Source organism: Suricata suricatta, chromosome 13, assembly GCF_006229205.1.
Source record: "Suricata suricatta isolate VVHF042 chromosome 13, meerkat_22Aug2017_6uvM2_HiC, whole genome shotgun sequence".
Classification (NCBI taxonomy): Eukaryota; Metazoa; Chordata; class Mammalia; order Carnivora; family Herpestidae; genus Suricata; species Suricata suricatta.
The window spans coordinates 68,031,578-68,044,209 of record NC_043712.1 but is presented as its reverse complement, the minus strand read 5'-3'; the positions used below and the strand labels follow the sequence as shown (position 1 = coordinate 68,044,209).

General features: G+C 38.1%; 1 long non-coding RNA gene across 2 annotated transcripts in view; it reads left to right on the top strand.

The window, feature by feature from the left end:
- LOC115276989 overlaps window positions 1-6,381 on the top strand; it is a 13,003-nt gene extending 6,622 nt beyond the window's left edge. For both annotated transcript variants that reach the window (XR_003902152.1, XR_003902153.1), the window contains exon 3: window positions 6,305-6,381. This is a non-coding gene — a long non-coding RNA (uncharacterized LOC115276989). The remainder of the gene's footprint in view (window positions 1-6,304) is intronic.
- Window positions 6,382-12,632: the final 6,251 nt, after the last annotated feature.

The window sequence follows — 12,632 nt, the reverse complement described above, 5'->3', positions numbered from 1 at the left end:
GGAGCCTAAATGTCCATCACCTGATGAATGGATCAAGAAGATGTGGTATATATTCACGATGGAGTACTACATGGCAATGAGAGGGAATGACATATGGCCCTTTGTAGGAAAGTGGATGGACCTTGAGGGTGTCATGCTGAGTGAAGTAAGCCAGGCAGAGAAGGACAGAAACCATATGTTTGCACTCATAGGTCTAGCAAGAAAACAAGAGAGACCTAATGGAGAACCAGGGGGAGCAGAGGAGGGAGAGAGAGTTGGGGAGAGAGAGGGATGCAAAATTTGAGAGACTATTGAATGCTGAGAATGAACTGAGGGTTGAAGGGGGAGGGGGAGGGGGGAAAAGAGGTGGTGGTGATGGTGGAGGGCACTTAAGGGGAAGAGCACTGGGTGTTGTATGGAAAACAATTTGACAATAAAATATTATGGAAAAAAAGGAAAAGAAGCATGTTTTATCTTGTGTCACTAATGAAAGTTAGGTAAGGAATACATCTATGTGCTAATTTCTAGCATTGGTTTTTCTTAAGAGGCAAAAAAAATTAGATATGAAATATTGATAGGACATTTATTAACCTCTTACCATTATAATATTACTAAAAGTGGGTAATTTTTGCAAAAGCATTCAAAAGTTTTGACTATTTTCCCAGGATTTCTCTTAATCTTTATTATTATACTAATCTTATTTGAGTATCAGTTGAGCCATCTTTGCATCTTCTTCAGGCTTCATGTGGACAGCCATGCTTTTCAGTGGCTTCACATGGAATTTAGCCATTCTCCACCATCATTTTCATCAAGTTCATGAAATCCTGCATGGTTTGCAAGATAATCTGCAATTTCCCCATGCAATAAATTATGCTGATCTGCATCATATTGTGGACCACAGATCAACATTAGAGAATGGGGGGGAATGAAAGATCAAAACATTTGATGTGGTAGGTATGGTTTTATGTCAGTATTGAGCAGTAAAGGTGTTTTATGTCTGAGCTTTTGAAACTGTCAGAACTTAATTAAAATCCAGGTATGTGCTCTGTGTCTACTTTTAACAGCAATAATAATAAGTACCATTCCTGAAAAATTACTATATGTTAAGCTGTTTTGGGGGCAGAATGAATACTGAACTGGATATATATACTCTTTAACAGCAACCAAACAATTTAAAAAGCAATTCAGATAAATTAAAAGACAAGGATCTAGGTAAATAGCTAATGAGCAATCTCTTAGTGGGTGGAATATTTGATGAATGAGTAGAGGCAAGCCATGTAAAAACGTGAGGTGGGGGAAAGTGGCACCAGGCAGAGTAAACCTGTGAACTTTTGTGAAGTTCAAAGATGGAAATACCAGGGCACTTTCTGAGAAATGCATTGAAAATTTTTCAGAAATGGATGGAGCATGGCATACAATGCCAAGGAACGGGGCTAGAGAAATTGTCATGATGAAGCATTAATTGGCTAATAAGTGCAACAGAATAAAACCAAGTTATTGTGGATGAATAAGAATGGAGGAGAAGCCCACTCAATCAATATTGCCCTAACCACCACCTCTAAACTATGGTACTGAGGCACTGTCTTAAAGTTTTCTAATCTAGTGGTTTTATGACAATATATTATTGTATTGCTTTCTCACTAGCAATAGATAATTATATTAGCCCAATATAAAAGAACCAGTGTGGGCATTAGATAGTTATAAATAAATAGGTAGGCAAAAGGGATTTTTTATACCCCAAATATTTTAAGTACTCTAATTTGTATTTCTTTATTTGATAACACCTGCAGAGTGCATCCATAATCTTTGACTATTTCCAGTCTTTATCTTCAACCAACTAAGATAGGCTCAAGAACACCTTTCAAATGTAAAATTATTCTGGCAGGATATTTTGGTTAAGTTTTCATATAGCAGAGTTATAGTTAGCCAAGAAAACAGACTTCTCAAATATGACCCTGAATATGACTGTTTATAAAATATAATATGAACAAAATCCTTGCAAATCATAATTTTGACTTGTACTTTCTTTTGAGAAAATGCTTGGGAAATAACCTACCTCGGGTAATTGAGTGTTGTAGGTCAAATTTCCTTGAAGCATACTCTGTGACAGGTATTTAAAGATGCATGATGAATTAGGGTAGTGCTCTTGAAGAAAGTCTTGTAAGGAAGGAAGTAAATCAAGATAGAGAAGGGGTAAGAACTGAGCAAGGATGTGGTCTCAACCCATAAAAGCTCTGAGGCATAAATTGTACCACAGTCTTGTTATTTCCTTGAGGCAGGAGCTTAGCTTTTGTATTCTCCTAGCACTCAGCACTTGGCTATGGCCCTTCCTTGGGATGCAAGATGATACTTAAAAGCCCATCAAATAAAACCAATTACTACAAAGCAGAAGGTCATCTGTGAGCATTTACAGCCAATATTCACAGCATCCAAAGAGAACTGAGTGGGGCACCAAAACAATGTCTAATACAGTCCACCTCTTGTACTGCTTAAATGCACTTGTTTCTCACATTCCATTCACTCTATCCAGTATCCAGACACAACCACTCCATGATTCTATGGCCACAGTTCCTAGGGAGATTTACAAGAAAGGAATTTATGGGTCAAACTACAGTACCTAGTGTTGTATTTAAACCTGAAACCATGTTGATATTACAGTTTCCATCCTTTACCATCAATTCTAGACTTATCTCACTATTAGTTCATAATTCTGCTACTCTAAGTGACTTATCTGATGGGATGACCCAGATCCTCACCCCTAAGTTATCTCAGGCCCTTTTAAGGCTATGGTTGCCAATTTACTGACGATAAGAACACTACGACATGGAGGAGCCTACGTGGTTCAGTGGATTAGATGTCTGACCCTTGGTTTTGGCTCAGGTCATGATCTTGCAGTTCATAGGTTCAAGCCCTGCAATGGGCTCTGTGCTGAGAGCCTGCTTGGGATTCTCTCTTCCCCCCTCTCTCTGTCCCTATCCCTCCCTCCCTCCCTCTCTCTCACTTTCTTCCTCTCTCCCTCTCAAAATAAACAAACATTAAAAAAAGAACACCAAGACATGTCCTAGTGGATTACCTTAATACCAAACATATTCTTTCCTGCCCCAGTATGTAGCAGCATTCCTACTATTTATGATATTCAGAGACAATTACCCCTTCCAGCATGGTAACTCTTTTCTGTGCCTACTGGTCTAATAGCAGAGGAGCTGTCAGTGATCAGGTAGCAAACTTAAATTAAGTGAGACTCTTGACTGTGTTTTCTGGAGGAATATCTTCCCATCTGGGAACTGGAACCACTAGACTGACGATCCCAAGTTGTGGGGATGGGAAGCACAAATTCCCCCACAAAGTCTCTTAAAGTAATTAAGAGCAGGACCTTTTCTACTTCTACCCTTTGGTTCCCAGATCCTTGTATTCTACCTATTTGGAACTCTGACACATATAATAGCCATCCATCTACTTGAGAGGGGAAACTGGGAAGGTATCTTAGACTGATCCCCCAAAACAGAACTTGAGACAAGGGTCCAAATGTCTCAATTACTTGGTTGGTAATTACAAGAAGCCTTCAAGAGGAGTTAGGATATAAAGCAGGAAAGAGAAGAAAACCAATACATGTGCATCAGTGAACAGGATACTTCTGTGGGCAACTCTGACTTAATGCCAATGGGAACCTATGGAGAGATTATGAAATACACCTCAGAGTTTTCCACCTGAGGGGCTAGGAAGCTAATGTACTTATATTTTTACCTCTCATTCATAATTGGCTGAGGGCTACTCCATTTTGCCATCTATGTGGGGTGAAAGAGAGAGAGCCCTCAGGTAGAGAGTTGTAGAAGTTGGTAGTCAGACACTGTGAGCATATTAAGGAATGGTAAATGCCACGGGGATATGGTGGGGGCACTGAAAGAATTTATTGGTAGGTATCCTAATCACAATGGAATTACGTTTCTAACACCCAGTGCATCAGGGCTTATAAGAGATATTTAGCCAGTTACCTAAGGGGAAATAAAGTTACATTTCTTATATTCTGGATTCTGTGGATGAACATTTATATACCTTAAAGTTACATTCATAGTTTACTTTGATATGGGAAAACCAATTCAGAATGTTGCTATGTACACCACCAGGGCCATGAAGAGAATGGTTGGTCTGGAGTTGAGAATTTGCATTATAGCTCCACCTTCTTCCTTGGTAAAAAAAAAAAAAAAAAAAAAAAAAAAGGTAAACAAACATCTAATTCCAAGGAGTTTAGTTTCTGTAAAAAGCATTACAGTTCTGGGGTAAGAGGAACTATAAAAGACACCATAAAAGTTGACAGATCTCAATTTACTGGTAAAGAAGTACAAATGGTACATATCAGAGTTGGGCTGGCCAAGTCCCTGTAATTATAAAGACTTAATAAAATTAACTTAGTGGCCAATAATCCAAAATTTTAAAAGCACATGTGGGAATCAAATAAAATGGAATAAAAGAGTTCATTTTAGACTTTTAAGGAAAGTACGGACTAATGATTTCTGCAGCAAGCTTTTAACAAAACAACTCCAGACATCATAAACACTGAACTATGTCTGAAACTCTTAAGGCCAACCAGATACATAATCTTCCATATTTAAGAGCACAACGGTAATTTTAATTTACTTGTTTGAAAGGAATAAGCACAAAAAGCTCACATAGTAACATGGTATAATAGAATGAATATAAGATGTTAGTCATAAGATCTGGGTTTTAGTCTTATCTTCAGCACTTACATGACTAGGAAAACTTGGAAGTTTCTAAGCGTTGCTGAACCTACTTCCTAAAAGTAATAATGATACTTTTCTATTGAGATTATTGCAAGCCTATAGTATCTGAGATAATATGTATAAAAGTAGTGTGTAAACCATGTATGCTTAATACAATTAAGGCCTCAGTTGCAAAGCAGAGACAATTAGCCAGATCCAACAAATAAAAACCTCCTACCATGCAATTAGAAAGAAAAGACAGATGCTAGGTAGTAAAAGTAATTTTGTGTAGACCATATAAAAAAGGAAATTTTGTCTGAATCACTGTAGCGGCAGGGAGGCTTCTAGTCCTCAAATTTCTCTGGTCCTCTCTTGGGCTGGACATGTGGGAGGATTACCTTTCCCCAACCCTCTGGATATGGACAGAGCCCATGTGTCTAGTCCTAGACTAGCACCAGCAGAAGTGATGTCTGACTCTAGGCTAAAGCTCTAATAGCCAATGCAAAGCCCTCCTGCATTTTCTTCACCAACCAAAGAGACTGAGGAGGTCACAGTTGAAATGGTGGAACCAAAAGATCCAAGCCACTAAACAGAGGAACCTTGCCCTGCAGAATTACCTGATCCACAACAGATTTTGCATGAGCAGGAACTTAATCTCTATGACACTTTGAGTTTGTTTTATTTATTGATTTTTGTTACTGCAGCATAACTCAGCCTATGCTGACTAGTACAGTCACTGAAATAACTGTCAGGGGTCTCTATGTTGCTACATATGACACAACCACAGAACTCTGGTGACATTAAACTTTAGGCATCATAATCTCATAAATGCTACTAATCAAGAAAACATTTTTTGGTATTATTCACTAACTTTTCTTAAGCTGCATCTTAACAATGCCAGAAATCTTGGTTGGTTTAGTAAATTCAGAAAAAAAAAATACTTTCCTTCACTCACAAATGTGCTTTCACAGACATGTTTAGTCACTACTGAATTTTTCCACTATCCCAAACTTATTTTATATTAGTTATAAAATGTATACTACAATTCACCTGGCTAATTGTACCATGATTTCCAAGACAAGAGGATGGAGATGATTTTGTGACATTTATTCATGATCCCACATCCTTCTAAAAGGATTTGAGACATAAATAAAAACTTATTCTTCCATTTTCTTAATTGGTCCTATTCCACAGCAAACTATATTGCTATTAACCAGTCATGAAAGGAACAGAATTAAGTATAAGGATGGATATATCCATTTATATTATAAAATGTGGATTATAAATCCATAGAATGAGCACCCACTAATATATCTCTGCCATTACCACAAAAATCTCTTATGACTTTGGGTAAACTATTTATAGTCTATTGCCATTTGTATGTCTTTGAAATTGGGCATGTGTTTGCCATTCCAAACATACTATATTGAAAGAGGCAGGTAGCCTTGGGGAAAGAGAACTTGTATAGAGAGTAAGAAAACATTCCAAGGGCACTCAGCTTATTAGAAAACAGACTTACAAAGTAAAATCAAAAAGAATATTTAATTTAAATTGTGGTAGTTCATCAAGTATATAGTTGGTTTTTAATTTCTCTTTTATTTTGAAAGGACTGGAAAAGAATAACTGCCACTTAGAGTGGAGAGGAATCATGGGACGGACTTCTGAAGAAGGCACTGTATTTCCTGCATGGCTTTGGATTAGTCTCTTAAATACAAATCAATGTCCCTAAGCTTTGAGATATGTCGTGTTGTGATTTGGAGTTTTGTTATTGATTCTCATTATATTGTGGTTGTCAAAATGTGGCCACCTGGACCAGGAACAGAAGCATCACTTGGGGAACTTCTAGAATGTAAACTTGGCCCTATCCCATCTACCAAATCAAAAACTTAGGTGGGGCATGGCAACCTATTATAACAAGTCCTGCCTGTGGTCCTTATGCATGCTGAAGCTTGAGAAACATGGGGCAAAAGGGCCTTTCCTTGGAAATCTGCAAAAAAATACTCTGATTCATTAAAAATATTCCAGCATTCAGGGGTCAGCTATAAATCAAGCACCTATAAGACCTTTCCTAACAGAGAAGCTATATTTTTTTATTCTCTTAGATTAAGATCTGACTCCCCAAATTTCAAAATGGAGCTAGTTTTTATGTTTAAGTAATAAACCCCTGAAAATATGCGATTTATATCGGAAGTGCTGACACAATCTTAATGATAGCATTGCAAACGGCGATGCTATAATTAAGCTTCGATCTCCTTTGGAAAAAAAGAGGGAGAGAGACGTGAAGAAGGAGGTTACTGTTCAATGAACTGCTCTGTCATTTGCCGCAGTGATTCTTAATTGTGTCTCATTACGGCAAGATGATCATTACTCTACTTGTCTGTCTGATTTAGAGACCACTAAAAGTGTCTTGTAACATGCAGCCGTCTCCCTTGCAACAGTCCTTTGGCTCTCACCCTCATTACTCAGAATCTGTCCAATTATTTGTCATTAAAGTAATAAAAAGGACTGCAGCAGAAAATGTGGGAGGTAACTGTTGGAGGTCTGCCCAGGGAGGAAGAAAAAATGCAAACTGTTTTCAAGGCACTGGGAAGGTGACATCGTTAATTAAGTGTTAGGGAATATGCAAATCAGTCCCACTCTCAAGAGACTGTAATAAAACTGAGAAAACATTATTATCACTGCAAGTAAGAGAAGGCCGTGTTACCCCATCTGGAAGACTATGTCATTTTCTAGTGGAGACTCAGGCAAGGAGGGGAGGGGGCTGGGAAAGAGATGAAGAAGGTGGAGCTGTTCAGGGCCATTGAGTGTGCTGAGGCTGTTAAGAGTTCAAAATTAAGGTGTCAACACGGAGGGCCAGTGGATTACAACTTTTAATGAGGGATGTTTGTCTAATCACAGGATTTGCACACCCAATTTCCTCTGCAAAATGACTTACAACTCATCAGCAGGCACTGTTTTTGTAGGTTAAAGGAAGGGGAAAGGAAGTGAGGGGGAGGCTGACAGCTGGCATAGTAGGCACCTTGGGTGTTGTTCCAAAGACGGTAATGAAGCAAAGCACTTAAAGGTACGTGGACACTTGCTTATTTATTAAAAATATACTGAGCACCAACAAAGGCCTCTGGGTTTGCTCAAGCTGAAACCTCTGCCTGGAGTGCCTTTTCTCCTGTCCTCCTATATCTTGTTGCCTTTGCCAACTCATTTCTCATCTTCAGTTGTCTGTAATGCCAATTCCTCATGAAAACTATCACTTATTCCCACCCCAGATTAGTATGCCAGAGCAAAAAACAAAAACAAAAACATGTGTGTTTGCCACACAAATGCAGCTTCAGGGCAAATTCTCTTGCTTCCTTATTCCATCCAGGTTCAGATATTTATATAAAGCCTTTCTATATGAAAGTATTGGAGCCATTCCTGACTCTAGAGTTCCCTAGGTGGATTTTACTTTATTACAAAGAAATTAAAATCTTCTCAATAACTTTTAGGAAAAGTCATCTTGCATACTGCATTAGTTAATGACTGCTTAATTAAGACAACTAATTAATACTCGGGAATCTATATGTCAGCTGGGATTACACAGAAATTTTGGTCACTTGGAGGAGGGGTCAGGTGACCATACTACTGGGTAGGCTGCGCCTGCTCACATATTTGGGTGTCTGTTGGCTCTAAGTTGGCTGAGAAGGGCCTGGTTTGGACAGTTGGGCTCTCCTTCGCAGGGTCTCTAATCTTCTAATAGGCTAGCATAAGTGAGCCAGGCTGGTAACAGGCTTCTGGGAGAAAGTAGAAATATGCAAGAGGTTAGGACACAGTATTGGAACTTGTGTGTTTTCACTTTTGACCCATTTTATTAATAAAAAGATTAAGTCTGGAATCGAGGGGTGGGAATTCACTCTACCACTTAATAGGAGGAGCTACAATGTGACACGCTTAGAGACAGGCAAGGTTGAAGAATAAGGTACTCAATTCCTATTTGCAGGAGTGGACAGAGCTGAATGTCCAATGCTATCTGGATCATGGGTATGTGTGGAGGAGAGGTATCTTATTTATACCAGAAAAACACTTTCAAAAGATTGTAATAAAACTGAGAAAACTGGTTCCTCCAAAAACAGAATGAACTTCCTTGCTATATTAATTTCTTGAGGCTGCTGTAGCAAATTACCACAAATGCAGGGAAACTTAAAAAGGTAAATTTATGATCCCACAATTCTGTAGGATAGAATTCTGAAACCTTCTTCTTATGTCTCTTATACATGTCTTTGAATATAGGGCCCACATGGATAATCCAGGATGATTTTCCTATCCCAGAATCTTTAACTTAATTATATTTGTAAAATAAGGTAATATTCACAGGTTCTGGGGATTAGGAATAGAAATGTCTTTTCAAAGGCACTATTCGTCCCATTGCAGTCTACCATCTGGCCCCAGTCAAGTATGCACATCATTTCCATGTGCAAATTACATTCATCTCATCTCAAAATCCTCCCAAATCTTAACCCATTATAGGCATCAACTCAAATTTAATCTCTCATTGAATATCATCAACTCAAAAGTCAAAAATCCCACCCAAATCATCTAAACCATGTATGGGTGAGACTCTCAGTATGATCCATCCTGGGATAAAATTCCTCTCTATCCATGGACTAAGGAAATTAAGTCACAAGTTACCTGCTTCCAAAATTCAATGGTGGGACAGACATAGTATTTAACAATTATAGACATTCACCTTCCAACAAAGAGAAAATGAAAGGAATAAAGGAGTCAGCAGTCCCAAGCAATTTTAAAATCCAAAAGGGCAAATTCCATTAGGTTTCAAGGACTGGGAATAATCCTCTCTGGCTCAGGACTAGGCTCTGAGCCAGTGGCTCTGCCCAGTAGGCCTGTGGCAGCTTGGTTGGCTTCTGCTCCTGCACAGCTCAGCAGGCCTCTGCCACTCGACCTGTGGCTCGACTCTTCAAGTCATTCTGTTTTTTGGTTTAGTTTTCTTTTGTTTGAAGAGTAGCACAGACTGAGCATTATAAACTAAGTAGCTCTAGCAGCTTGTTTCTTTCCCATTGACTTTTGGAGGCCCAACAGACCACTTTCACTTTGCCCTGTCTCTCTCTATTCCCTTCATCCAAGCTAGCAGTGCTTCTGCTGATACAACATTCTCAAAAACCTTTTGGGTATTCTGTATGTGTCACAGGGATTCACACCATCAGACAAGAGAGTTCCCCACATATTTTTCCTGGGAAACCTCATCTCTATTACTAGATTCTTCAGAGATGACTGGATCTATGAGTCACATGACCAATCTCAGCAAAAGATTGTTCAGACACACCCTTGAACTTCTCTCCAGGGTGCATTTTCCTAACAATGAGTCTACCAAATTTAGCACTATTTGCAATCAGAATATGCTCAGAGTTTCCCAAATAATTAAGAGCTTGCCCCTTTTTGCTTAACAGTTTCTTCCTCAATTTCTCTTTCCCCTTGAATTTTACTATAAGCAGCAAGAAGAAAATAAGCCACACTTTCAACACTTGGCTTGGAAAATTCCTCAGCAAAGTGTCCAAGTTCTTTGCTTAAAAGTCTATGTTCTACAGACTTAATGCAATCCCTATAAAAATACCTAATGCATTTTTCACAGAACTAGAACAAACAATCCTAAAATTTGTATGAAACCAGAAAGACCCCAAATAGCCAAGGAAATCTTGAGGAAAGAAAAACAAAACTGGAGATATCACAGTTCCGAACCTCAAGTTATATTATAAAACAGTAGTAATTAAAACAGTATGGTACTGGCATAAAACTGACACATAGATCAATGGAACAGAATAGAAAGCTCAGAAATAAACCCATAATTATATGGTCAATTAGTCTTTGACAAAGGAGGAAGGAATATACAAAGGGGAAATGTCTCTCCAACAAACGGTTTTGGGAAAACTGGATAGCTACATGCAAAAAAATGAAACTGGATCACTTTCTTACACCATATACAAAAATAAAGTCAAAACAGAGTAAATACTTAAGTGTGAGACCTGAAGTCATAAAAATCCTTAATGAGAGCACGGGCAGTAATTTCTCTAACATCAGCCATAGCAACAATTTTCTGGATATGTCTCCAGGCAAGGGAAACAAAAGCAAAAATAAACTATTGGGACTATATCAAAATAAAATTTTTTGCACAGTGAAGACAATAATCAACAAAACTTAAAGGCAACCTACTGAATGGGAGAGGTTATTTGCAAATGATGTATCTAATAAATGGTTAGTATCCAAAATACACCCAAAAATCAATTAATCCAATTTAAAAAATGGGCAGAAGACATGAAGAGATGTTTCTCCAAAAAGAGATACAGATAGTCAACAAACACACAAAAAGATGCTCAGCATAACTCATCATCAGGGAAATACGAATCAAAACTGCAATGAGATAGCACCTCCCACCTGTCAGAATGGCTGAAATCAAAAACACAAGAAACAGCAAGTGTTGGCTAGAATCTGGAGAATTGCATTGTTTATGGGAATGCAAACTGGTGCAGCCACTGTGAAAACCAGAATGGAGGTTTCTCAAAAAATTAAAAATCACAGTAATCACACTACTGGTTACCTACCCCAAAAATACAAAAACACTAATTCAAAGGGATGCATGAATCCCTATGTTTATGCAGCATTATCTATAATAACCAAACTATGAAAGCAGCCCAAGTGTCCATAGTTTGGTTATTGTATATAACACTGCATTAACTACACACACACACACACACACACACACACACACACACACACACGAATATTATTCAGCCATAAGAAAGAAATTTTACCATTTGTAACATTATGGATAGACCTAGAAAAGATAATGCTAAGCAAAATAGGTCAGTCAGAGAAAGACAAATACCATGTGATCTCATTCATATGTAGACTTAAAGAAACAAAATAAATGAGCAAAGAAAAAAAGAGATAGAAACCAAGAAACAGACTCTTAACTACAGAGAACAATCTCACGGTTACCAGAGGGAAGGTAAGTTGGGGAGTGGGAGAAATAGGTAACAGGAGTTATACAGTTACCATGATGATAAAAAGTCTATGTTCAACACAAGTATAGAATACAATTTAACCAGTTTTCTTACTTATATAACAAGAATTCCCTTTCCTCAAATTTCCAATAACATGTTTCTTATTTTCTTCTTAGCCATCATAGAGTCTTTGAATCCAAATTTCTACCAATGATCTACTCAAAGCAATTGATTTATCTTATCATGCACCTCAAAATTTTTTCCAATGTCTACCCATTGCCCAATTTCAAAACTACTTCTCCATTTTAGTAGCACCCTACTCCTAGTACCAAAATCTGTATCTATTTCCTGCATACGCTTAACAAATGATCACAAACTAAATGGGTTAAAACTACAGAAATGTATTCTCTTACAGTTCTGGAGACTAGAAATTCAAAGTCTAGCAGGGTCATGCTTCCTCTGGAGATCTTGGGGGAGAATCTATTTCTTGATTTTATAGCCTCTGGTAGCTCTAAGCATTTCTTAACTTATAGTTGCATCACTCTAATCTCCATCTCTACGGTCACATTGCCTCCTCTTCTCTTACAAGGACATTTGTCATCAGATTTAGAACCTGCCTAGATAATCTATGATGATCCCCTCACCTCAACTTCCTTAAATTGATTACATTTGCAAAGGCCACTTCTCCAAACAAGTTGACATTCACAAATTCTGAGGAATAGGATGTGGACATATATTTTTCAGGGCCACCAACCAGTCTACTACACTTGTCATCACCTCATTATTGTAGATGATTCAGCTGTGAAGCTAGTAACAGCTCTGTTTCTCCCTTTATGTAGTTGAGAAAACAGTAATCTATGGACAGTGATTAACGGCAGGACTCTGAACTGGAACTGCAAATGACAGCAATTTGGCCATCCATTCCATGTGCTCTCCAATTTAGGGC